The sequence below is a fragment of the Pristiophorus japonicus genome, chromosome 16 (genome assembly GCF_044704955.1).
Source record: "Pristiophorus japonicus isolate sPriJap1 chromosome 16, sPriJap1.hap1, whole genome shotgun sequence".
NCBI classification, from domain to species: domain Eukaryota; kingdom Metazoa; phylum Chordata; class Chondrichthyes; family Pristiophoridae; genus Pristiophorus; species Pristiophorus japonicus.
Window position 1 is genome coordinate 58,450,046 of NC_091992.1, and position 26,688 is coordinate 58,476,733.

At 47.9% G+C, this 26,688-nt stretch overlaps 1 long non-coding RNA gene across 1 annotated transcript in view; it reads right to left on the bottom strand.

The window, feature by feature from the left end:
* Nucleotides 1-2,651: 2,651 nt before the first annotated feature.
* LOC139226523 (uncharacterized) overlaps nt 2,652-26,688 on the bottom strand; it is a 47,733-nt gene continuing 23,696 nt past the window's right edge. The window contains exon 3 of the long non-coding RNA XR_011587277.1: nt 2,652-3,155. This is a non-coding gene — a long non-coding RNA (uncharacterized lncRNA). The remainder of the gene's footprint in view (nt 3,156-26,688) is intronic.

Sequence of the window (26,688 nt, forward strand, 5' to 3'; positions counted from 1 at the left end):
GGACGAGGTCAAGTAGGTTTCTCCCTCGTGTTGGTTCTCTCACCACCTGCCTTCAGGACTCAGCCAGCTCAGTGAGCAATGATGCCACAGAGCCACTCTTGGTAATGGACATTGAAGTACCCCCTACCCAGAGTATGTTCTGTGCAATATGACCTTGGCAGAACACATTGTAAAAAAGCATCTATTTGTAAAGTGTATAGGAATGAGAAACTAAAGAGAAAAATGGGATCTTGATTATCCCTAAGGAGCTTCGCCATAATTGCAAGTCACAGTATTTTTGCTTTTAGGGAAAAAAAACGTAAGAAAATGACATTGCGAATGATTGGGTGTGAATGCAGCTAGAGCACCAGGAGAGAGCCAGCAGTGACTCCTCCATAACAACCGACACAGCCCAACTCAGCACGCCTGCTCAGCACTTTTCAGCTTTAATCCTCGTCACTCGAAGCAGAGCTCGCAGAAGATGAATTATTAACAGACAGATATTTAAAAATAGATGGTGATTAAAAACGATACGTGCAGAGAGGCAAAATGCCGCAGATGCTGGAAACGCTCAGCAGGTCAGGCAGCTGTGGAGAGAGCAACAGACGGCCCCACATCTTGGACATTAAGCCTCCGTCAGGGCTGCACTATTTCTGGTCCAATGTTACTGAACACAACCGGCCTGCCAATTGATAGGGCTTCAATGGTATCCAAGCTCTCAATTTTAGCCCCGCTCAGAGAAATTGATTCCTGAGATGAAGGGTTTATCTTATGAAGAAAGATTGAGCAGTTTGGGCCTGTACGCATTGGAGTTTAGAAAAATAAGAGGTGATCTTATTGAAACGTGTAAGATTCTGAGGGGACTTGACAGGGTAGATGCAGAGAGGATGTTTCCACTCGTGGGAAGTCTAGAACTAGGGGGCATAGTTTCAGAATAAGGGGTCGCCCATTAAAAACTGAGATGAGGAGGAATTTCTTCTCTCAGAGGGGTGTGAATCTATGGAATTCTCTGCCCCAGAGAGCTGCAGAGGCTGGGTCATTGAATATATTTAAGGTGGAGGTAGACAGACTTTTGAACGATAAGGGAGTCAAGGGTTATGGGGAGCGGGCAGGGAAGTGGAGTTGAGGCCAAGATCAGATCAGCCATGATCTTATTGAATGGGGGAGCAGGCTCGAGGGGCCAAATGGCCTACTCCTGCTCCTATTTCTTATGTTCTTATGTTCACGCCCCTCCACCCCCACTCCAATGGCAGGAGAGGGTCAGTCAAGTGGGTTAAAATATTGAAAACTGTGATCCCACATCCCGCCTGCTACGTGCCCAGCCACCACAACATTAACAGCGGCGATTTAGAATGTCGCTGAAGTCAGGTGGGGGGCCCACTTAACGTGCAAGAGGCACTGCCCGATGATGTCAGTGTACGAAATGTCCTCCTGTTTGAACACCGTGCAGGCCAGGAGGAGCTGGAGAGCTCCGCCCTCCCCCCACCCCCCGCCACCTCCAGTCCCATCATGGAGTTTTTGGGCCTCCCCAACAACGACCTCCTCCCCCGCCCCCATTCCCCACCGCCCCCCCCCCAACCCCACCCCAATTGCCCTGTAACCCTTCCTCCCACTGATTGCTGGGGACTATTCCATTGAGAGGTGATCTCATTGAAACATACAAAATTCTTACAGGGCTTGACAGGGTAGATGCAGGGAGGATGTTTCCCCTGGCTGGGGAGGCGAGAACCAGGGGTCACAGTCTCAGAATAAGGGGTCGGCCATTTAGGACTGTGATGAGCAGAAACTTCTTCACTCAGAGGGTGGTGAATCTTTGGAATTCTCTACCCCAAAGGGCTGTGGAGACTCAGTCGTTGAGTATATTCCAGACAGAGATTGATAGATTTTTGGATATTAAGGATATCAAGGGATATGAGGATAGTGTGGGGAAGTGGATTTGAGGTAGAAGATCAGCCATGATCTTATTGAATAGTAGAGCAGGCTCGAATGGCCTACTCCTGCTCCTATGTTCTTATTCCTGCAGCCTCCCGCAGCCGAATTCCCGCCTCCACAGGTTGTGGATCTGATCGGGTTTGGGCGGCACTCCGGCAATATTTATGTCACTGAGGCCCTGCCGTTGAGATCGGCAGGCTCTCCACGCCCGTGCCCTGGCCAGAGTCATTGCCCGTTAGCGGGCTCAGTGCACCATTCCTGTCCACCGATACAAATTGAGGCTTAACCTTTTCCAAATGATTCAAGAAATCAATGCTGTCCAGGGAGATGCCAACCTATCACCTTCCACCTCCTGCAAGGACAAGGGCAGCAGGCGCATGGGAACACCACCATCCCCACGTTCCCCTCTCAGTCACACACCCTCCCGACTTGGAAATATATCGTTGACCCTTCATTGTCGCTGGGTCAAAATGCCAGCGTGCCCGCCCTCTCCACAGATGCTGCCTGACCCGCTGAGTGTTTCCAGGTGCCAGTCAGTGTTGGCACAACAGCTTGACTGGATGTAGCTCCAGGTTGGCACCACAGAGTGACACCAACATGCAGCGAAGAGAAGGGCAACCAAACTCATACCGAGCTTGAAGGATCTGAGCACTGAGGTGAGGTCAAAAAGCCTGTGCTTGTTTACTCAGAAGAAGAGGAGGAGGGTGTTAAGTATGGAAGAACTCCACAAGACTGAGTACTGCGAGCTAAAACTGATGTGACCTTAGTCTCTTTAATACAAGTCCAGAGTGCCTAAGCAGCACGGCAGACAATCTTTTATACTCCCTTGCACGAGGTGTGCAGGTGACCCTTGGGCCTCCAACAGTTGCGCCCTCTGATGGCAAGTCTTACACAGTTACAATGTTTACATACATAACATCACTCCCCCCCCCAAAGTCTTTGATACAAGTTGAGGTGATTCGGGGTGCCCTACATTCTCTAGTTGATCGCCTGAGTTCAAACACTGGCATGGGTGAGTTGGTCGGACCATTGCTGCACTGCGACACGGCTAGTCTGACAGGACTGTTGGGAGTGGTGGGTTCATCCTCTTGATTGATAGCGAGGTCGATTGCTGATTGGGTGTGTGTTGGTGGTTGGTCTGATCCAAATGCTTTCTGCACGTTTGTCCATTCAATAGTTTGACTATAAACACCCTATTCCCTTCCTTGGCCAAGACAGTGCCAGCGACCCATTTAGGACCATGACTGTAATTAAGGACAAACACAGGGTCGTTAACATCAATATCACACAATATAGCCGCGCGATCGTGGTACATGTTTTGCCAGTGACACCGGGTTTCCACATGGTCATTTAGATCCGGGCGGACTAGGGAGAGCCTGGTTTTGAGTGCTCTCTTCATTAACAATTCTGCAGGGGGAACCCCAGTGAGCAAGTGGGGTCGCGTCCGGTAACTGAGCAGAACCCGAGATAAGCGGGTCTGCAAGGAGCCTTCCGTCATGCGTTTCAAGCTCTGCTTGGTTGTTTGGACTGCCCGTTCCGCTTGACCATTGGATGCGGGTTTAAACGGGGCAGACCTGACGTGCTTGATGCCATTGCGGGTCATAAACTCGTTTAATTCCGAGCTGAAACATGGTCCATTGTCACTGACAAGGACGTCGGGCAAGCCATGGGTGGCAAACATAGCCCGGAGGCTTTCAATGGTGGCAGTGGATGTGCTGGATGACATGATTACGCATTCAATCCATTTAGAGTCAGCGTCCACTACAACTAAAAATATATTTCCGAGAAAGGAGCCAGCAAAATCTACGTGGATCCTGGACCACGGTTTGGAGGGCCATGACCACAGACTCAGTGGAGCCTCCCTTGGTGCATTGCTCAATTGTGAGCATGTGTTGCACTGGTGTACGCATGACTCTAAGTCCTAGTCAATGCCGGGCCACCAAACATGCGACCTGGCTATAGTGTTCATCATGACTATGCCTAGGTGGGTATTGTGTAGGTCGCGTATAAACGTTTCCCTGCCTTTTTTAGGCAAAACCACGCGATTATCCCATAAGAGACAATCCAACTGGATGGACATTTCATCCTTACATAAGAACATAAGAATTAGGAACAGGAGTAGACCATCTAGCCCCTCGAGCCTTCTCCGCCATTCAACAAGATCATGGCTGCTCTGGCCGTGGACTCAGCTCCACTTACCCGCCCGCTCCCCGTAACCCTTAATTCCCTTATTGGTTAAAAATCTATCTGTGACTTGAATACATTCAATGAGCCAGCCTCAACTGCTTCCTTGGGCAGAGAATTCCATAGATTCACAACCCTCTGGGAGAAGAAATTCTTTCTCAACTCGATTTTAAATTGGCTCCCCCATATTTTGAGGCTGTGCCCCCTAGTTCTAGTCTCCCCTACCAGTGGAAACAACCTCTCTGCCTCTATCTTGTCTATCCCTTTCATTATTTTAAATGTTTCTCTAAGATCACCCCTCATCCTTCTGAACTCCAACGAGTAAAGACCCAGTCTACTCAATCTATCATCATAAGGTAACCCCATCATCTCCGGAATCAGCCTAGTGAATCGTCTCTGTACCCCCTCCAAAGCTAGTATATCCTTCCTTAAGTAAGGTGACCAAAACTGCACGCAGTACTCCAGGTGCGGCCTCACCAATACCCTGTACAGTTGCAGCAGGACCTCCCTGCTTTTGTACTCCATCCCTCTCGCAATGAAGGCCAACATTCCATTCGCCTTCCTGATTACCTGTTGCACGTGCAAACTAACTTTTTGGGATTCATGCACAAGGACCCCCAGGTCCCTCTGCACCGCAGCATGTTGTAATTTCTCCCCATTTAAATAGTATTCCCTTTTACTGTTTTTTTCCCAAGGTGGATGACCTCACACTTTCCGACATTGTATTCCATCTGCCAAACCTTAGCCCATTCGCTTAACCTATCCCAAATATCTTTGCAGCCTCTCTGTATCCTCTACACAACCCGCTTTCCCACTAATCTTTGTGTCATCTGCAAATTTTGTTACACTGCACTCTGTCCCCTCTTCCAGGTCATCTATGTATATTGTAAACAGTTGTGGTCCCAGCACCAATCCCTGTGGCACACCACTAACCACCGATTTCCAACCTGAAAAGGACCCATTTATCCTGACTCTCTGCTTTCTGTTCGCCAGCCAATTCTCTATCCATGCTAATACATTTCGTCTGACTCCGCATACCTCTATCTTCTGCAGTAACCTTTTGTGTGGCACCTTATCGAATGCCTTTTGGAAATCTAAATACACCACATCCATCGGTACACCTCTATCCACCATGCTCGTTATATCCTCAAAGAATTCCAGTAACTTAGTTAAATTAGTTAAACATGATTTCCCCTTCATGAATCCATGCTGCGTCTGCTTGATTGTGTCGGTGAAACGGCTTAATTTCATCTTGCATTTCCCCGGGAATGGCCGACTAGCTCCCATTGAGGACACAACTTTTTACAAGTGATAGCACAGGATCCTGGCTGGTCCAGTTCCTGATCTGGCGAGCAGTGACGGGTGACCCCTCGCTCTCAAAAGCATCCATGACCAGAAGCGAGTCTGCGGGCTGCGCCATTTCCACCCAGGTAGTGGGCAATGGTAGCTGACTGAGGGCATCAGCACAGCTCTCCGTGCCTGGTCTGTGGCGGATAACATAGTCATAGGCGGACAATGTTAGTGCCCATCTTTGGATGTGGGACGAAGCATTGGTGTTTATACCTTTGCTTTCTGAACACAGCGAAATGAGCGGTTTGTGGTCAGTTTCAAGCTCAAACCGAAGTCCAAATAGGTATTTGTGCATTTTCTTAACCCCATATACACATGCTAACACCTCTTTCCCGACCATACTGTAGGCTCTTTCAGCCTTAGACAGACTTCTAGACGTGTATGTAACCGGTTGAAGTTTGGCCGATACATTGGTTTGTGTAACACACAGCCGACCCCGTACGAAGATGCATCACAAGCTAGCACTAATCGTTTACACGGGTCATATGGTACAAGTAACTCATTAGAAAAAAGTAGGTTTCTGGCCTTCTCAAAGGTTGTCTCTTGAGATTTACCCCAAACCCAATTGTCACCCTTACGTAGCAACATGTGCAACGGTTCCAGCAAAGTGCTTAACCCGGGTAGAAAGTTATCAAAATAGTTGAGGAGTCCCAGGAACGAACGCAGCTCCGTCACATTCTGTGATCTAGGTGCATTCTTGATGGCCTCTGTCTTTGAGTCCGTGGGTCTGATGCCGTCTGCCGCAATCTTTCTCCCCCAAAATTCGACCTCTGGCGCCAGGAAAACACACTTGGAGCGTTTCAACCTGAGTCCCACTCTGTCTAGTCGACTTAGAACCTCTTCCAGGTTATGCAGGTGTTCAGTGGTATCACGACTGGTGATCAGGATGTCGTCTTGAAACACAACGGTGCACGGAGCTGATTTTAACAGACTCTGCCTGTTCCTCTGGAAGATGGCAGCAGCCAAGCAAATGCCAAAAGGGCACCTATGGTATATAAACAGTCCTTTGTGCTTGTTGGTGCACGTCAATCTTTTCGAAGATTTAGCCAGCTCCTGCGTCATGTAGGCAGAGGTTAGGTCCAACTTGGTGAATGACTTCCCCCCCCCACTAATGTTGCAAACAGGTCATCTGCCTTGGGTAGCGGGTACTGGTCCTGTAGTGAGAATCGGTTGATCGTTACCTTGTAGTCTCCGCAGATTCTGACTGTGCCATCGCTTATCAACACCGGAACAATCGGACTGGTCCACTCGTTGAACTCGACTAGCAATATGATTCCCTCTCGTTGAAGTCTGTCCAGTTCGTTCTCGACTTTCTCCCTCATCATATATGGAACCGCTCGAGCCTTGTGATGAATGGGCCTTGCATCGGGGACTAGATGGATCTGCACCTTGGCGCCTGTGAAGTTGCCAATACCTGGTTCAAATAGCGACGGAAACTTGCTCAGCACTTGGGCGCACGAGGCCTCATCCACTGAAGATAGTGCTTTGATGTCATCCCAGTTCCATCGAATCTTTCCCAGTCAGCTTCTGCCGAATAGCGTTGGTCTATCGCCTGGTACAATCCACAGTGACAAATCATGCACAGCTCCATCATACGATACCTTAACTGCCGCACTGCCAGTGACTGGTATGAGCTCTTTGGTGTAGGTGCGCAGCTTTGTCTGAATCGAGCTCAGTTTGGGCCTTTGTGCCTTGTTGCCCCACAGTTTCTCAAAAGCCTTCTGGCTCATAATTGACTGACGCACTCCCGTTTCCAACTCCATTGATACCGGAATACCATTCAATTTGATTTTCAGCATGATAGGAGGGCTCTTGGTGGTGAAGGTGTGTACCCCATACACTTCTTCCTTGGGTTGAGTTGCCTCTCTTATTTGCTCTGCGTGATCCACGCCAGATCGATCATCCTCTGCTGACTCTACCACGTGGTGAGTCGCAGCACTCTTGCACATTCGCTGGAGGTGCCCCATTGTTTCGCAGCCTTTGCACAAGTAGTGCTTGAATCGACATTGATGGGCTCGATGATTACCCCCGCAGCACCAACATGGTGCTAATGGATTTGCATTCACACCCAATGGCGGACTCTGAGTCATCCTAGGTCTTGCAGCTGCAGACGTGTAGGCCCTGCCATATGCAGTTCTGCCTGCTAGCGGTGTTATTTTATGCGCAGTACTTGTCGGTGAGCTTCGATGCTGGGAAGATATCTGTCTGGTATTATCGCTCGTGGATATGAATGCCTAGGTTATCGTGATGGCCTTGCTCAGGTCTGGGGATTCGGCGGACAGCAGCTTGCAAAGAATGACCTCATGGCCAATGCCAAGCACAAAAAAGTCCCACAGCAATTCCCCCAAAAATCCAGCAAATTCGCAAGTTCCCGCAAGGCGTCTCAGGTCGGCCACATAACTCGTCACGTCCTGGCCCTCGGAGCGGTGGTGCGTGTAGAAGCAATACCTGGCCGTTAAAACGCTCTCCTTCAGCTTGAGGTGGTTCCCGAACCAGCGTACACAACTCTGTATATGTCGCCTCGCTGGTTTCTCCGGTGCTAGCAGATTCTTGATGAGGCCGTATATTGTGGACCCACACACGGTGAGGAGAACGCCATGCGCTTGGTCGCCTTATCGTCCCCATCCAGCTCGTTGGCCACAAAATACTGGTTGAGACGCTCAACGAAAGCTTCCCAATGATCACCCTCTACAAATCTCTCTAAAATACCAACGGCAGCCATGACCGCGTGAAAGTTCGTAATCTGTTACTCGTCGCCAATTGTTAAGTATGGAAGAACTCCACAATACTGAGTACTGTGAGCTAAAACTGATGTGACCTTAGTCTCTTTAATACAACTCCAGAGTGCCTCAGCAGCATGGCAGACAACCTTTTATACTCCCTTGCACGAGGTGTGCAGGTGACCCTTGGGCCTCCAACAGTTGCGTCCTCTGGTGGCAAGTCTTACACAGTTACAATGTTTACATACATAACAGAGAGAGAGAGAGAAAGAGAGAGAGAGAGAGAGATTGTTAAGGGGATTGATAAATGAAACCCCTGATAATATGTTCGAGAAATGGCAGAAACTCTCGAACCAGGGAACAGGGCCACAAGTGTAGGAGGTGCCCAGTTTAGCTTTTGTTACATTATACTGAGGGTGGTGAATGTACGGCACAGACTGCCCAGGGAGGCGAAGTGTGGAAAAATCTATGGAAGAATTAGATGGCTGTTTGAGGGAGTGGGCACTTGAGCAGAATTAGATTTGGGGACATGCTTTTCTGGGTCTGTGCTTTGTCATTTCCCAATTCATACCACGCAAATAATCCAGGAAGAACGCTGATCACCCCCTGAGGGCTCCTGCCTCGACATTGCCGGCAAACCTCTCGACTGCACAGGTCCAGACAATGCACTGGAGCAGTGCCGTCACGGCATGCGCCAGCAACTTCAGGAGCTGTGGTGCAGCAGGCACGGGGCATCCAACCCAGCATCTGCTGCAATAGATCCGGGAGACTTGTAAGTTGTATTTGTATTGGTGCCAGGCATGGCTCAGTGGGTAGCACTCTCGCCTCTGAGTCAGAAGGTCATGGGTTCATGTCCCACTCAGGGACTTGAGCACAAAATCTAGGTTGACACTCCAGTGCAGTGCTGAGGGAGTGCTGCATTGTCAGAGGTGCTGTCTTTCGGATGAGACGTTAAATCGAGGCCCTGTCTGCTCTCTCAGGTGGATGGAAAAGATCCCATGGCACTATTTTGAAGAAGAAATTTGAGGAAGTTATCCCTGGTGTCCTGGAAAATATTTATCCCTCAACCAACATCACTAAATCAGATTATCAGGTCATTATCACATTGCTGTTTGTGGGAGCTTGCTGTGCGCAAATTACCTGCCATGTTTCCTACATTTCAATAGTGATGAGACTTCAATGGTACTTCATTGGCTGTGAAGCACTTTGGGACATCCTGAGGTCATGAAAGGTGAATTCTTTCCTTCTTTCTTTACTATAATCAGCCTCAGTGTCCCCGGTCACTATCCCAGTGGGCTGTGGGGACGAGCAATTGTTATCCAAAATCTATAAGTTAATAAGCAACTTTGTGTGAGCTTGTGATCAAGCTAAAACTTGCCCGACCTGTGTGAGAACACCACCACAGGTCGGGGCTATAAATAGAGCTGGAGTGCCAGGCCCTGGAACATCGTGGGCGAAGGTGCGGCGAATGAGGGAACGGGGCCCAGAAGAGCCGAGGGCCCAGGGGCAGCACAGACCAGCCCACACTGCGATATGTGTGCGCACTAGGTCTGTGCAGCAGAGCAGGTCTCCAGTCATTCTGGTTCAACACTTGCCACTGGATAAAGACCAAGCTCTGTCAAGCCCGTGTGGTGGCTGGTGTGCAACGGTCACCAAACGTTAAAAAAATCCACGCACAGGCATCTTCCACCCCCTCAACTGGAGTTCAGGACGAGAACATCGGGTCCTTCCTTGTAAGATCTGTGAACTCTTGAGAAGCAAGACATCCTTGTTCGAGGGACCGCCTATGATGAATGCTGACCAAGGGATGTCCGTTTTAACACAAGGGGCCATCTTCCAGTAGTTTCAATATTTCGGGACCCGTTCTTTCCGTTTTACTCTTCCTCGTGTGTTGTAAAGTTCCGACTGTCTTTTTCAATGTTTCAAGGTTGCACAGGTTGAACAATCAGACAGGGAATGACGAGAGTGTACGGCCAGTTTACGAGCACTATCAGCCATCTCTTCAACGGCACTCCAGGATTCGATGGTTGGCAAACCTGAATATTTTTACATTAAAAAAATAGCCCATCATTCCCTTAAACACATCTCCTGATTTTGTTGGTGTATTTCTATTTTTTTTGCTGGTGTAATATTGCACCGTCAAACCAAAGTCGTCAAATCCCTTTGCCGCCTAATTGTTTGGACTCAAATTATATGTAAATCCAGCAACATCACGCGCAAGAAACCGCAGACAACATAAGAACATAAGAAATAGGAGCAGGAGTCGGCCATTTGGCCCCTCGAGCCTGCTGCACCATTCATTAAGATCATGGCTGATCTGATCATGGACTCAGCTCCATTCCCTGTCTGCTCCCCATAACCCTGTATTCCCTTATCGCTCAAAATTCTGTCTATCTCCGCCTTAAATACATTCAATGACCCAGTCTCAACAGCTCTCTGGGACGGAGAATTCCACAGATTCACGACCCTCTGAGAGAAGAAATTCCTCCTCATCTCCGTTCTAAATGGGCGGTCCCTTATTCTGAAACTATGGCCCCCTAGTTCTAGATTCCCCCACGAGGGAGAAACATCCTCTCTGCATCTACCCTGTCCCACATTATCCCACACAAGGCTGCTCTAGAACCTGAGTGGACGGGAGTCCAACACTGCTCACAAGATCACAAACTAATTCCGGATGAGGAAGGCCAATTGGCTCATCCTTAAAGGTACTTCATTGGCTGTGAAGCCATTTGGGACGTTCTGCTACTGTATAAATGCAATGCTTCTTTCTTTATACAATCACCCAGAATGACCTTACAAGCCCTCGCTGCAGTGTTGAATTTGTTCTTAAATAATTCCAGAGATTTTGCCTCCACTTCTCTATCTGTAAGTCTACTTCATGTATTTATTTCTCCTCCTGTGAAGCAGAACTTCCTGATATTATTCCTAAACATGTCCTTTACTGGTTTGAATCTGTGGCCTCTTGTGTTATTCTAGCAATTTAATTTAAAGTATTTTACACAGGGACATTTGGAACAGGAGCAATGTCCCCTGTCATTTTTTGGGGTGCATGGTCCCTGCAACGGATGGGTTCACAGTTGCAAAAACCGGTCCCTTCCTGGGTTCTTGGCTTAAGAATTCATAGCAATACATTGCTATTGAGAACTAGTTGGTTTACTAACAAAGGTTTAACAATCACACTACACATCACGGGCTGAGTTTTTTGGTCCTTTGCACTTCAGGTTTCGCCCCCGAGCGGCGTGAAAGGTGGCGATGAGGTCTCCTGCGCCCCGTCGCGATCCGCGGTCCGTTCCTGCAGCGGCACTGAGCAGCACCACCGGGAAGAGCTGCGCCGCGTGTGCAACGCGCCTGGTTGTGACACCGACAGGAGTTTGGCCACTTACCCGGAAGTGCGCCCGCAATGACCGCCTGGGAAATCAGAGCGATCCAGTATAGCCGGCGGCGGTGAGGGAGCTAAAGTACTCCAAAGGTAAGCGCGAGTGTTTGTTCATTTACATTTTTTCAGCGATTTGTGTTGTGGCGTGGACAATGTTTAGGGAATGTTTGTGTGGGGTTTTTAAGATTTGCACCCCCCCACCACCACCCGGCCTCGCTCAGGGTTTTTGCGCCTCGAAAAGTTGTACAAGGACTCCCTTTGCGCTGCGCCCCCTGATGCAGGGCGCAGATGCCCAAAATTCCTGACCAAAGAGCAGACTATTCCTGCCCCGCCTCCGATTTCACCCCGAAAGGTGGTTAAATGGCTTTGACGAACAGATCCGCCATGATGTGATTGAATGCAGGCTTGAAGGGCTGAATGATCTACTCCTGTTCAACGTTCCCTATAAGCTGCATGACTGCGCAGCTCTCTGCTGGCCCCACGTGTAATGTATGCCCCTGGCACTTTGCTCACAGGTTTGTAGAGCTGTTGCATCCAGGCAGCGGGCGGTCGAGGGGGTCATTCAGCCCGACTCTGCGATTACATCCAAGCCAGGGTATCCCTGGAGATGGAGCACGCGGCACCTGAGAGGTGGGCGCCGGAGGGACTGGAGTGCATCATCACCCCCGGCAGCCAAATTTTAATTAGAACCATTATTGTTAAAAGTTAATTTGTTTAATGTGTCGGTTTTGGTGCCCCCCTCCCTTTAATCAATGGGCACGATTTAAATTTGATTTACAGGGACAACCAAAATAGTTGTAGAGCTGTTGTATTGTGAGTGGATTAGCCAGTCACGTGATGTTCACAAGACTCAATAAAACCCCAGTCACCCCCATAGAATCGTACAACACAGAAGGAGGCCATTCGGCCCATCTTTCCTGTGCCAGCTCTTTGAAAGAGCTATCCAATTAGTCCCACTCCCCTGCTCCTTCCCCAGAGCCCTGCACATTATTCCTTTCCAAGTATATACCCAATTGCTTTTGAAAGTTATTATTGAATCGGCTTACACCGCCCTTTCAGGCAATGCATTCCAGATCATAACAACTCATTGCGCATGTTATGTATACAACCCTATATAACCAGCATTCTACAGAGGGCGTATCTGTTGGAGTCCCGAGGGATCCCAGCATCCCTTGGGAGCACTGTATATAAGCAGGTCTCCCATGCTGTACCAACACTCTGGAGTTAGATTAAAGAGACTAAGGTCACACTTACTCACGTCTACAGTACTCAATCACATGACTTTATTCTGGACATGACAGCGTAAAATGAATTTTCCTCATCACCTCATGATCAAAGAGATATGTGTTAACTGCACTCGAGCCACGGATGTTGCATCTGCAGCTGTATCCAGGGTGACGTTTGGTGAGGACATTGACCACATAGCCAGACGATGTCAACCATTTTACCCCTGTAAAGATCTCTGCCTTAGTTCTGATAATGGATCAGCTGAAAATCCACAGAGATTTTGTTAGCTTTAGCCCACATGAGAAATTGTGCTGACATCAGTAATTGCATCGCAATCTATTCAGGTTTTGAGGCTTCGGACACAGCCGTCTGCCTGACATATGATGGAGTTGTTGAGAAGATGAAATCCCTGCTGTTAGGAAGCCCTGTGGAGGCGTTTTAACATTACCATCAATCACTTCCTGTGCTGAGGACATCCTACTTTGATAGCCAGGCCTGCACCTACTGTAGGGGCCTTGGGCAATACTCTGAAACTGAAGCCTGCTAGGCTGAGTTGGAAAGTGTCAGGTTGCCAGCCTTGAGGCTAGCTGAGAAGTGCGAGATGTGGTGTCAGTAATATTCTGTATATTTTACAGGGAAAATGATCGACAGAGAGAGGAATGGCAGGAAAGCTGGCAATCCAAGTGAAAAAATTCTTGACATCCCATTGGTAACCCATTACTGCTCATAGTTATTTTAGAACAGTGTGAAATCTGAATGGGTAAATATATCCATCAGAGCCATTTTCAGTGTAGGAGCCAATTCCAGGATCGGCACTTGTGGATTGATGAGAAACTTTGGGCTGGATTTTCGGCTTTGACGATTTCGGGGCGGTAATGGCAGTGGGGCGGTAAAGTTAGCGCCCGGGAGCAGTTTGCGCCTCAGTCAGTAACATTGTGCTGCTGGACCCTGAGTCAGGGGGCGCAGTGCTAAGGGAGGCGTTGTACACCTCTCTTGGGCACGAGGATGGGAAACTCCTGAGCTAAAGAGCCGGGCCGGGAGCGCTCCAAGAGATGCCCGTGGGTGGTAAAAAAACCTGGAAAAAACTCACAAAAGCATTTCCAAAACATTGCCCACGCCACACAACACAAATTGCAAAAAAAAATGAAAAGAAAAAGCAATCACGCTTACCTGAGGAGTCCATTACCTACCTCTCCGCTGTCGGGATGGTTGGACTGCCCTGATTTCCCAGGCGGTCAGTGCGGGGCGTGCTGCGGGGCAGACGGGTCGGACAATAGTCCAAACTCACACCGGTGTCACAACCAGGGGCGTTGCACACTGGCGCAGCTCTCCGGGGTGGTGCTGCTCGGCACCACCGCTAAACCGGGTCCGAGGATCGCTGCGGGCTGCTGGAGGCAGACCACCCGGTCAGAGCGCCTCACCGTCGCCATTGCCGCCGCTCCGGGGCAGAAAAACAGAGCGGAGAGGACCCAGAAATCCAGCTCATGATGAATATCAGCTTCAACCAAAATGTAAATATTGCAAATGTTTTCAATTGCTGTTGAAATATCGAAACAAGTTAGCCCTCACTGCACCTCAGATGAGAAACATTATCCACATCGGTGCAACCACTGGAGGGGATAAGGTGGAGCCGGACCCTTTAAGGGTTTTTTTGGCAATATTCTCCACTCGTTCTCTGAGGTCCCTCTCCAAATGTTTGTATGTGGCCACTCCTTGCCCGCCCGAGTGTAATTGAGCTCCTCGGGGCACTGACGAATTAACACAACTCATCGTATGGCAACTTGTGCTCGTTTGGCCCAGAAAGTACATGGACTGGTCTGGTCAACTGTAATGTATGCACCTGTGAGGATGCTCACAGGTTTGTAGAGCTGTTGTTGAGTCAGAAGGCCTCCTCGTAGAACTGCTCCTGGGCATGGCCAAGAAGGCCATCATCCGGTCCAGGCAGCGGGCAGTCGAGGAGGTCATTCAGCCTGACTGCCTGCCTCTCTTCTGCAGTTACATCCGAGCCAGGGTGTTACTGGAAATGGTGCACACGGTGTCCACCAGTACGCTCGCGGCCTTCCGTGAGAGGTGGGCGCCGGAGGGACTGGAGTGCATCATCACCCCCGGCAACCTATTTTAATTTGAACCATGTCCAAAATTTAATTTGTTTAAGTTTGTCGGTTTTAGTGCCCACCCCCCACCCCCCTTTTTAGCCAGGGGGGCACTTGTATAATTTGTGGTTTTGGTGCCCTCAAAAAAAAAACAAGGGGGCACTTAAAACGTTTTTGGACTGTGTACCCCCCCCCCCTTTAATCAGAGGGTATTTGATTACTGTGTCTACAAAAATAGTTGTAGAGCTGTTGTTGAGTCGGAAGGCCTCCTCATGGGACTGCTCCTGGACCTGGTCAAGGTGGCCATTAACCTGTCCAGGCAGTGGGTGGTCGAGGGGGTCGTTCAGCCCTACTGCCTGCCTCTATTCCATGCTTACATCTGAGCCAGGGTGTCCCTGGAGATGGAGCACGTGGTGTCCACCGGTACGCTCGCAGCCTTCTGCGAGAGGTGGGCGCTGGAGGGACTGGAGTGCATCATCACCCCCGGCAACCAAATTTTAATTTGACTGCTTATTGTTTAAAAAGTTTGATTGGTTAATTTGTCGGTTTCAGTGCCCCTTTAATAAGGGGGCTCTTGATTATTGTTTCACAAAAATAGTTATCGAGCTGTGAGTGCCCTTGCCAAAAGGGGGCACTTGATTTACAGCTTAGTTCAAAATAGTTGTAGAGCTGTTGCCATTTTCAACAGGGGAAAAGAATTTTAATTTGATTTGACAAGGTTCCCTTTAATGTTTAATTATTAATTTGTGGGTTTTGGTGCCCTTACAAAAGGAGGCACTTGATTTAAAGTTATACTAAAATAGTTGTAGAGCTGTTGAGTTGTGAATGGCTTAGCCAGTTACGTGATGTTCACAAGACTCAATAAAACCCCAGCCAGTTGGGTTCAGGGATCCGTGGTTGTGAGGCTGGTGGATGAACTGGTAATGTGTAGAATGATTGTTAAATTTTTGCTTATAAACCAACTAGTTTTTAATAGCAATGTTTTGATATGAATTCTTAATCAAAGAACCCGTGAAGCAAATACATTATTGTTAACGTTGAGACCTGGGCCACAATTTGTTATATAAAAGATATAACCTTGGGGCAAAGTTTCAGCCAATCTGAAGCCGCTTGTGCTGCCACCTCCTCAATGACCGTTTGTCCCCACCCAAAGAGACAAAGTAACGAAAATAGGCGGAGTGGTCCTGAATTTCCACGGGGGGGTTCTGCCGATTTCCTGCCTCAATGCCAGAGGGAGATTGGCAAAACCATGGAGAAACAGTGTGGGTGCTGGAAATGGTGGCTTTTGCCATATCTGTGCCAATCTCCTGCTGAGGTAACAGCAGGAGAGCTGGACAAACCCGAGGAAAGTTAGGGATAATGGGCTCAATTTTCGCCACCAGTGGGCGCCGTTTTTTTGGTGTCCGCTGATTTTTTTTTGGAGCAATCTTCATTTCGCAACTTTCCTCAACGTTTGAATGCCAGCGGCGACTGTCAGCGCCGGAATTTTTGTACGGCAGAGTTTTTGGCGCAGGTCTGGCCGAAAAATTATTCCCGCACCGGTTTTGGCCAGTTTTAGCCATTTAAGCGACTTTCCCCAACAGCGATTTTTTTTAACAACGGTGCCTTAAGTACCGATCAGAAAAACTCTACGTTAAGTTAAGAAAATCGGTGCTCAGGTCTGTATCGGAGCTGTTTCTTTGCAATTTAGTTTTGTTCATCAAGATAGTTTATAATGATCATATTTAGTACGTTCCTTTTTCATCTCTTTACATTAAAGATTACTTGTTTTGGTGTTGGCCCCCCTCCCGGTCCTGCTGCAATCCTGGGCAATACCCCCCTCCCATGCTCCCCTGCCACTGCAAACCCTGGCTGTGGAACTTCAACTGGCAGGGGGCGCTTCAGTCCTCAGTATGTCTCTCGTTACCCTGGCAACCTCCCTCGGTGTGTCTCGCGTTACCCTGGCAACCTCCCTCAGTATGTCTCTCGTTACCCTGGCAACCTCCCTCAGTATATCTCTCGTTACCCTGGCAACCTCCCTCGGTGTGTCTCTCGTTACCCTGACAACCTCCCTCGGTGTGTCTCGCGTTACCCTGGCAACCTCCCTCAGTATGTCTCTCGTTACCCTGGCAACCTCCCTCAGTATGTCTCTCGTTACCCTGGCAACCTCCCTCAGTATATCTCTCGTTACCCTGGCAACCTCCCTCGGTGTGTCTCTCGTTACCCTGACAACCTCCCTCGGTGTGTCTCGCGTTACCCTGGCAACCTCCCTCAGTATGTCTCTCGTTACCCTGGCAACCTCCCTCAGTATATCTCTCGTTACCCTGGCAACCTCCCTCGGTGTGTCTCTCGTTACCCTGACAACCTCCCTCGGTGTGTCTCGCATTACCCTGGCAACCTCCCTCAGTTTGTCTCTCGTTACCCTGGCAACCTCAGCTTTTGGCGCACAGTTGAAGCTCCGGCCCCAGATTTAACGTCAGGTACCGCAGCGGCAAAATTTAATTTTACTTTGGCGAAAGTTCCAACTTTTTTTTCGGCACAATCGGGCACAAAAATTTGTCCGTTAATCCTCCTGAGCGGCAAAAATCGGCAAAGAGGAAAATTGGGCCCAATGTTTTTTTAAACATTTTTCAAAAGAGAAACCAGGCTAGAATAGAAAGATCAAGGATACACTAGAAAGAAATAAAGCAACAGTAATTCTGAAGTAATAAAAGGAAGGCTGTTGTTATTTTGCTGCCTATACCAGGAGGCGGCGTGACTTGAGGGGATTATACTGTACAAGGTCTGATTGGGGTGGGATTTTTACCTGTGCTTTTTAACATGTTCATATCTAACTTAAATGGCAAAGAGAATAAGAACATAAGAAATAGGAACAGGAGTAGGCCATACGACCTCTCAACCCTCCGCCGCCATTCAATAAGATCATGGCTGATCATCGACCTCAACTCTTAACTGGGTCTTAAGAGAAGTGGCTGAAGAGATAGTGGATGCATTGGTTGTAATCTACCAAAATTCCCTGGATTCTGGGGCGGTCCTAGCAGATTGGAAAACTGCAAACGTAACGCCCCTATTTAAAAAAGGAGGCAGACAAAAAGCAGGAAACTCCATACCAGTTAGACTAACATCTGCCGTTGGAAAAATGCTGGAGTCCATTATTAATGAAGCAGTAGCGGGACATTTGGAAAAGCATAATTCAATCAAGCAGAGTCAGCATGGTTTTACGAAAGGGAAATCATGTTTGAAAAATTTGTTGGAGTTCTTTAAGGATGTAACGAGCAGGGTGGATAAGGGAGAACCAGTGGATGTGGTGTATTTGGATTTCCAGAAGGCATTCGATATGGTGCCACATAAGGGGTAACAGCACAAGATAAAAGTTCACGGGGTTGGGGGTAATATATTAGCATAGATAGAGGGTTGGCTAACTAACAGAGAACAAAAAGTTGGGATAAATGGATCATTTTCAGGTTGGCAAACAGTGACTAGTGGGGTGCCGCAGGGATCGGTGCTGGGTCCTCAACTATTTACAATCTAGATTAACGACTTGGATGGAAGGACCGAGTGTAATGTAGCCAAGTTTGCTGATGATCCAAAGATGAGTGGGAAAGCAAATTGTGAGGAGGACACAAAAAATCTGCAAAGGGATATTAGACAGGCTAAGTGAGTGGGTAAAAATTTGGCAGATGAAGTATAATGTGGGAAAGTGTGAGGTTATCCACTTTGGCAGAAATAATAGAAAAGCAAATTACAATTTAAATGGAGAAAAATTGCAAAGTGCTGCAGTACAGAGAGACCTGGGGTCCTTGTGCATGAAACACAAAAAGTTAGTATGCAGGTACAGCAAGTAATCAGGAAGGCAAATGGAATGTTGGCCTTTGTTGCAAGGGGGATAGAGTATAAAAGCAGAGAAGTCCTGCTACAACTGTATAGGGTATTGGTGAGGCCACACCTGTTTTGGTCTCCGTTTTTAAGTAAGGATATACTTGCATTGGAGGCTGTTCAGAGAAGGTTCACTAGGTTGATTCCAGAGATGAGGGGGGCGACTTATGAAGATAGGTTGAGTAGGTTGGGCCTATACTCATTGGAGTTCAGAAGAATGAGAGGTGATCTTATTGAAACTTATAAGATAATGAGGGGGCAGAGAGGATATTTCCACTCATAGGGGAAACTAAAACTAGGGGACATAGTCTCAGAATAAGGGGTCGCACATTTAAGACGGAGATAGAGAGATTTTTGAGCAATAAGGGAGTAAAGGGTTATGGGGAGCGGGCAGGAAAGTGAGCTAGTCCATGATCAGATCAGCCATGATCTTATTGAATGGCGGAGCAGGCTCGAGGGGCCAAATGGACGACTCCTGTTCCTATTTCTTATGTTCATATGTTAACTCCATTTTCCTGCCTGATCTCCGTATCCCTTGATTTTCCAAGAGTCCAAAAATGTATCTATCTCAACCTTGAATATATTCAGAGACTCAGCATCCACAGCTCTCTGGGGCAGAGAATTCCACAGATTCACAGCCCTCTGAGTGAGGATATTCCTCCCCATCTCTGTCTTAAATGGCCTACCCCTTATCCTGAGACTGTGCCTCCTGATTCTCAACACTCCAGCCCGGGGAAACAACCTCTCAGCATCTACCCTGTCAATCCCTCTCAGAATCTTTTATGTTACAATGAGATCCCCAACGCCTTAATGCTGTAATGCAAAGAATGGTTGCTGGTATCGATGCTGAGACTGCTGTCATGCAGTCTCAGTGTGGTTCCTCGCAAGCTCTGACTTCTGCCATCGTCACTGGGTCCACCACACTCGACTGGAGATCCCGCGGTGTCACAGCAGGCCACCAATCTGTGCTTCAGTTAGAATGGTGGAGATGCTGAGGTGCTGCCCCGGGGCAGTGACAGTGGGTCAGTGGAGCAGGAACCTGCTGTCCTCTCTCAGGATGACAGCATTCCTGATCCCAACACTGCCACTCCGCCACTGTACTTGTCGCTGCCTGTCACCCAGCCATTTAGGAAGGCTAGGCAGAAAGGAAAAGAAGGTGGGGTAGCTCTGTAAATAAGGGATGAGATCAGTGCAGTAATGAGAAATGATATTGGCTCAGAAGATCAAGATGTAGAATTAGTTTGGATGGAGATAAGAAATAATAAGGGAAAGAAGTCGCTGGTGGGAGTAGTCTATAGGCCTCCTAACAGTAGCTACACAGTAGGACAGAGTATAAATCAAGAAATAATGGAGGCTTGTAAGAAAGGTACAGCAATAATCATGGGCGATATTAATCTTCATATTGATTGGACAAATCAAACTGGCAAAGGTAGCCTTGAGGGTGAGTTCATAGAGTGTATGCGGGATGGTTTCATAGAACAATATATTGTGGAACCAACCACAGAGCAGGCTGTGTTAAATCTGGTAATGTGTAATGAGACATGATTAATTAATGATCTTATAGTAAAGGATCCTCTTGGGAAGAGTGATCATAGCATAGTAGAATTTCAAATTCAATCTGAGGGTGAGAAAGCTTGGTCTCAAACTAGTGTCCTAAACTTCAATAAAGGCAATTCCAAAGGTATGAAGGAGAGTTGGGTAAAGTGGACCTGGCAAATAGATTAAAGGGTAAGACAGTAGAAAATCAGTGGCAGACATATAACTCAGATATTTAGACAGATATTTCATAACTTTCAGCAAAGATATATTCCAGTGAGAAAAAAAGACTCTAAGAGAAGGATGAACCATCTGTGGCTAACTAAGGAAGCAAAGGATGGTATCAAATTGAAATAAAAGGCATACACTGTTGCGAAGATTAGTGGTAGGCTAGAAAATTGGGAACATTTTAGAAACCAACAAAGGATGACTAAAAAAATAATAAAGAGGGAGAAAATAGATTACAAAAGTAAACTATCAAGAAATATAAAAACAAACAGTAAGAGCTTCTACAGGTATATAAAAAGGAAGAGAGTAGCTAAAGTAAATGTTGGTCCCTTAGAGGATGAGACTGGGGAATTAATAATAGGTAACAGGGAAATGGCAGAGACATTGAACACATATTTTATATCTGTCTTCATGGTGGAAGACACTAAGGGGCAGAAGTTGCCCCCTGACCGAAACAGAGCGCTCCCACCCCCTTTCGATGGTTTTTACCGCAGCTGCGGTTCAGGTCGCCTCTTGGGTGACATTCGGCTCTTTGTTGCTTTTTTTTTCCTTGGCTCCAGATGTCGCTCTTAATGGGGGCGGTGACCACACTTGAGGGGCGGATACAGGGCGGTTGGGGGCGGTGCGGAGTGACCGCCGCGATAATGTCATCACGGCGCCCCGTCACCATGGTTCTCCCCTTCAGTTAAAGAGGAGCGCCTTCGCGATTTTAAAACTTCGGCCCACTGTACCACCAGGGAGGGTTTTGGCCGGGCCAACGGCCTGGTACCCAAGAGGGAGCACCAGGTTGCCTGTTGGCGGCCCGGCTGAACATGGCGGCACAATTGTCGGGCCAACCTGGCAGTCGGCCGACAAAAAAAAACATGGCGGCAGCGGCAGTGCGCCCTCCCCTTTAAGGGAAGCCGCACCGCCATTTCAGAAGGCCACACGCCTCACTGGACCACCGGGAAAAGCAGATTTTGGCACCGCCGGGCAGTCCAAAGATTTTCGCTGGGGAATGTCACCATCGGGTGGGGGGGTAGATCGGCAGAGCACAAGGTGATGACGTGCTTACCGCGGATCGGCAGCAGTGGAGCGGTGGGGGGGGGGAATCGGGGCACTGCCGGGAAAACTCGGGAGGGCAATTGGGCTAGCAGCGGCCACTCCACCAAAAGTCAGCGGCCACTCCACTCCGCTGCATGGCAGCCGATTTGCGGTGGTAACAGGCCTTAAGGAGAGGGGCAATCTTGGTCCCTAACAGCATCCCAATAATAGTAGACAATCAGGGGGCAAAGGGGAAGGAGGAAAGTAAAACAATCATTATCACTGGAGGAAAAAGTACTCAGCAAACTAATGGGTCTAAGGGTTGACAAGTCCTCTGGACCAGATGGCCTGCATTCTAGGGTCTTAAAAGAAATGGCTGTGGAGATAGTGGTTGTAATCTTCCAAAATTCCCTGGATTCTGGAAAGTTCTCAGTGGATTGGAAAACCACAAATGTAACTAAAGACCAGTTAGCCTAACATCTGTCGTTGGGAAAATGCTGGAGTCCATTATTAAGGACATTTAGAAAATCATAATACAATCAAGCAGAGTCAACATGGTTTTATGAAAGGGAAATCGTGCTTGACAAATTTATTCTAGTTCTTTGAGGATGTAATGAGCAGGGTGGATAAAGGGGAATGAGTAGATGTAGTGTATTTGGATTTCCAAAAGGCATTTGATAAGGTGTCATGGTATTTGGGGTAATATATTAGCATGAATAGAGGATTGACTAACTAACAGAAAACAGAGAGTTGGAATAAATGGGTCTTTTTCAGGTTGGTGAACTGTAACAAATGAGGTGCCATAGGGATCAGTGCTGGGGCCTCAACTATTTACAATCTATATTAATGACTTGGATGAAGGTGCCGAGTGTATTGTAACCAAATTTGCTGACGATACAAAGATGGATGGGAAAGCAAGTTGTGAGGAGGACATAAAGTGTCTGCAAAGGGATATAGACAGGTTAAGTGAGTGGGCGAAAGGTTGGCAGATGGAGTATAATGTGGAAAAATGTGAGGTTATTCGCTTTGGTAGGAAGAATAGAAAAGCAAAATTTTATTTAAATGGAGAGAGATTACAGAATGCTGCAGTACAGAGGGACCTGGGGGTCCTTGTGCATGAAACACAAAAGGTTAGCACGCAGGTACAACAAGTAATTAGGAAGGCAAATGGAATGTTGGCCTTTATTGCAAGGGCGATTGAGTATAAAAGTAGAGAAGTCTTGCTACAACTGTCCTGCGTACAATTTTGGTCTCCTTATTTAAGAAGGGATATATTTGTATTGGAGGCAGTTCAGAAAATGTTCACTAGGTTCAGTCCTGGGATGAAGGGGTTGTCTTATGAGGAAAGGTTGAGCAGGTTGGGCCTGTACTCTTTGGAATTTAGAAGAATGAGAGGTGATCTTATTGAAATGTATAAGATTCTGAGGGGGCTCGACAGGGTAGATGCTGAGAGGATGTTTCCCCTCGTGGGGGAATCTAGAATTAGGGGGCATAGTTTCAGAATAAGGGGTCACCCATTTAAGATGGAGATGGAGGAATTTCTTCTCTCAGAGGGTCGTAAATATTTATAATTCTCTACCCCAGAGAGCTGTGGAGGCTGGGTCATTGAATATATTTAAGGTGGAGATATATAGATTTTTGAACTATTGGGGAGTCAAGGGTTATGGGGAGCGGGCAGGGAAGTGGAGCTGAGGCCAAGATCAGATCAGTCATGATCTTATTGAATGTCGGAGAGCCCACTCCTGTTCCTATTTCTTATGTTTTTATGTTCCTACCTCTGGCCACATTTTGCAGTGTTTCCCTGTGCCTCAGTTGCCTCTGACAGCGATGCTGGAGGACCAATTCCAGTGCCAGCACAGCCCCCGTGAAACAATATAAATGTTGCATTTTCAAATCTGCCCTCAATGAAAGTCAGGAATGTTTAAGAGCCAGAGCACTCCTTCAAATGCAAATCGCTTAAATCTGCCGAAACGCCTGTCTGCCTGTGTGGAACTGAGAGGGGAACATTGTTGGCCGACTGAAACTTCACCGGATGCTAGCGCCATTAAATAGCGTTCCTCCAGCTGAGCTGGTGCTGTCAGTGTCAGCTGCAGGCACTAAACCAGGGGGCGAGGGCCAATTTTGTTCCGGGGCACTGCACGCGACGATAACATCAGCCTCACCAAGTAAAGCAGTGCGGGGCACTACGTGTTACCGCCGCCGCAAAACCCCCGCCGAATTTAGCGTGAGGCGCTGTTCTCGCCGCATCTGGTCGTAAATGGATTCGCATTCCGTTAGCGCTCCCCGGGGGTGCTAACGAGAGGTGCACAGCAGCTCAATTTCTCCCCATTTAAATTTAAATTAAAAATGTTATTTTGTTACATTTGCTTTCTGTCTCTTTTTATCCTCAACCTAATCTTTCTTTCCCTCTCTTTATTTTGCTTTCTGTAACTAATTTGACTTTAATTCACCCTTATTCTCCATCATTCTTCTGTTTATTTCTCAAACTTCCAATCCCATTGATTAAGGAGATAGACTGCTGGTCCCATCATTTTGTGAGGCACCAGATACCCCGTTGTTATCAGCTCGCACTTCCAGCAAGTTACGTGCAAAACATTTTTCCAGCTGAAGGGTGCAGGAAAAATCTAACTCCGAGCATACACCATTACAGCCAGATTTGGCCCCTTGAGTTAGGTCACACTATCAGTGTCCAGCTCAAGAGGCATGGAAGAAAGCTAGCTTTCCAACCCCTTCCCTGCAGAGGAAAACCAAGAGTCTATATCAGATGGTGAATGGACTCAAAATATCAAAAATACCCATCACCCTTTCATTTCCCTTGCTAGTTTTTCAGGGTAAATTATCAATGGGGATACATCTTAAAACAGGGGACATGAAACATTTAGGTTTCAGATGGAGCAGGATATAATTAGTCAAGTGTAACAATTCATTTCTTGACTACAATGGTAGCATTTGGGCCCTTTGCATAACAAGAATTCTTCTCCCTGGTGTAGTCGACAGTCCAAAAGGACAGCCTGAGTGGCTGTCGAACTCTAAATGTACCAGTGCCTCCAGAACAAGCAAGCCCACAACTCAAGAGATATTAAGAAGTGTTTGACTTGGGTCTCTTGGTCAAACACTTTGGGAATTGCTCATGAGGGAGGTTGGAAAGGGCAGCACGACCGTTGATTAAAACAACAAACCGTGCCCTGCATACAAAATGACCTGGACCACCATTCACAGGATGGACAAAAAACACAATCCTGCAATCTCTCCCAAACAAATCACACACCAACTCATCCTAAAGGGAAAATCGGCCCATAAAGCACGGCACAAACCAAGGCATGTCAAGCAAGAACGTCACTCACTCCCTAGAGACAGCAAAGTCCACAATCAGCAGTACAACATTGAGCTGTGATAATTGGCCTTGAAAACCCTGCAATGTGGAAAGGCAACAGGGCTCGATGGTAGTGCAGGTACAACTGAAGTCAATGAGAATCAGAAGGAAAACGCTCCAGTGGGCTGGAGTCATACCTAGTGCAACGAAATATGGTTGTGGTCATTGTGGGCCAAATATCTCAGGTCCAGAACATCGCTGTAGGAGATGCTCAGCACAGCATCCTCGGTGCAACCATCTTCAGCTACTTCACCAACGAACAATGTTCAGCTCCATTCGCAATTCCTCAAACAATGCAGCAAGACCTGGACAACATCCACCCTTGGGCTTATAAGTGGCAAGTAGCAAGTATTAGGCAATGACCAACTACAACAAGCGAGAGTTTCACCACCGCCCCCACTCCCCATCACGACATTCAATGGCACTACCCTCATCGTGTCACGCACCATCAACATCCTGAGGCAAATCAGTGGCCAGAAACTTAACGAGACCAGCCACGTAAATGCCATGGCTGCTAGAATAGGTCCGAGGCTGGGTATTCTGCAGCAAGTGGCTCACCTCCTGACTCCCCAAGGCCTCTTCACCACCTACACGTCAGGAGTGTGATGGAATACTCCCCACCTATCTGGATGAGTGCAGCTTCAACAACACTTAAGAAGCTTAACTCCATCTACCCACTTTAGTTCCGTAATCTTTAATAACCTTGCCTAACAAAAATCTATCAATCTCGGTTTTAACATTTTCAATTGACCCCCAGGCTTTGGGGGGCGGGGGGGGCGGAGGGGGGAGGGAGAGAGTTCCAAATTTCCTCTACCTTTTGTGTTAAAAAGTGTTTCCTGACATCACCCCTGAATGGCCTGGCTCTAATTTTAAAATTATGTCCTCTTATCTGGTCTCTCCCACCAGAGGAAATACTTTCTTTCTACCTGCCCTATCAACTCCTTCAATCATCTTAAACACCTCAATGAGTTCACCCCTTAACCTTCTCTATTCCCTGGGAGGACAGATGCGTTCTCGACCAGGCCCACATCCCCAGCATTGAAGCACTGACCACACTTGATCAGCTCCGCTGGGCAGGCCACATTGTTCGCATGACAGTCACGAGACTCCCAATACAAACGCTCTACTCGGAACTCCTTCATGGCAAACGAGCCAAAGGCAGGCAGAGAAAACGTTTCAAGTACACCCTCAAAGCCTCCCTGATAAAGTGCAACATCCCCACCGACAACTGGGAGTCTCTGGCCAAAGACCACCCTAAGTGGAGGAAGTGCATCCGGGAGGGCACTGAGCACCTCGAGTCTCATCGCCGAGAGCATGCAGAAATCAAGCGCAGGCAGCGGAAAGAGCGTGCGGCAAACCAGTCCCACCCACCCCTTCCCTCAACGACTATCTGTCCCACCTGTGACAGGGACTGTGGCTCTCGAATTGGACTGTTCAGCCACCCAGGGACTCATTTTTAGAGTGGAAGCAAGTCTTCCTCGATTCCGAGGGACTGCCTATGATGATTCAAAGGAACACAGGCCTCGTCCATGAACCTGTCCTCATAATTTAACCCTTTTAGCCCCGGTATTCTTCTGGGCTATTTTCAGATTGGAGCAGCACTGCTCCCACGCACCCACCCCCCGCCCCTCCCCCCAATTCTCCAGCCCTGTGTTGGCAGTGTGGAATGGATGAATTTACCATCTACAGTATATTGCCCTTTGTAACGCTGCCGTTGGGATCTATACAGAACGAGGTGCTCCGAGGGAGCTGTTTCATACCGTTTGTAACGAGGGACCCATCTGTTGGGAGAACATACCACACAACCACACA